Source organism: Stegodyphus dumicola, chromosome 12, assembly GCF_044657685.1.
Source record: "Stegodyphus dumicola isolate Sdum_Otavi_A_Nest chromosome 12, ASM4465768v1".
Lineage (NCBI taxonomy): Eukaryota > Metazoa > Arthropoda > Arachnida > Araneae > Eresidae > Stegodyphus > Stegodyphus dumicola.
Genome location: NC_140779.1, coordinates 100277386 through 100278607, shown reverse-complemented (window position 1 = coordinate 100278607; position 1222 = coordinate 100277386). Strand labels below are relative to the sequence as shown.

General features: G+C 31.1%; 1 non-coding gene across 1 annotated transcript; it reads right to left on the bottom strand.

Moving 5' to 3' along the window:
• Positions 1 to 675: 675 nt before the first annotated feature.
• Positions 676 to 747, bottom strand: TRNAT-GGU (transfer RNA threonine (anticodon GGU)). Its single transcript has one exon. It is a non-coding gene; the product is annotated as a tRNA-Thr (tRNA).
• Between the last annotated feature and the right edge of the window lie 475 nt (positions 748 to 1222).

The window sequence follows — 1222 nt, the reverse complement described above, 5'->3', positions numbered from 1 at the left end:
TATATATAGTCCCCGTTAAAACATTAAAACATTATTAACTTTTTACTTTCAAGTTACTTCAAAACATCTTTCAAAATATAACTTACTAGTGTGGATTCACTTTTTTAAAATAACTCTGCTTTAATTAAACTTAGGAGATAATATAATCAATTAATCAATATTGTTTAGGAAATATATATATATTCCCACTCTATTACTTGGCTCGACGAGCTTCGTTTTCTTACTCTTATATGTTGGTACATTGTGCATTTTTGCTTTAAAAGTGACTGAATTATGTGTTTTTTATGTTACTGTTAGGGTTTTTACGCCTTTAGTTAATCTGCATGCAATAATTGTAAATAATTATCAACAATTTAAAAGTTTAAGTGGCAAGTTAAGCCTAACGAACCACCATTTGCTTACATTTCAAACTGAGTAGAATTGTGAATTAGTCAGTTTCTGAACCTTCATTGTCTTTTTTGCCGAGAGAGGGCAAAAGAAAAATTTTTGTGTGCACCAAAATTCTGCCTTCTTGCTCATTCCTTGTTTTTGGGCAGAAACTTTAATTTTAGTAATTGAAAAAAGAACTCTTTTAACTGCATTTGGTGTTTTATATTTTTTTGTGTTTTACAATTTTTAACGAAGGTGTAGAGTCATTAGGTTAATTGGAAGCAGAAAAGATGAAAAATATGCAACCGCCTTCGCCGGGAATCGAACCACGGGCCTCTGGATTACCGGCCCAGCGTGCTACCGTTACACCACGAAGGCATGCTAGGAAAGTGGGAGAAATACCATATAAAGATGTTTTGAGATTTTATATATTTTGCTTTGCCATGAAGGGAGAAGTGAATTAATTGAATAAGAAATATATCTCTAATGAATTTCGAGGAAATAAGTTTAAATGAAATGCAGGAAGAAATGCGTGTAATTTAATATTTCATACAATTCATGTGGTGTCCGCATGAGATTTTTTAAATCTTCATGTATATATTTCCTGTATGCACATTCTTAAATTTTGATTGAAATGGATTTATATCCTAGGAAGAATTGATATATTGTAACAATAAACGAATTTTAACTACAATATAGTACAGTTTAGTATCTCTAGTAAAATATATGTTGCTTAGCACCTATTACAGGAAATAATTCTTTTAAATGTCAAAGGCTCCTTCACACGAGCATGGTTCAGCAGAATTCAGTTACGTAATATAATGGTGTAGCGAATCGTATAAGTTCTTTAGTA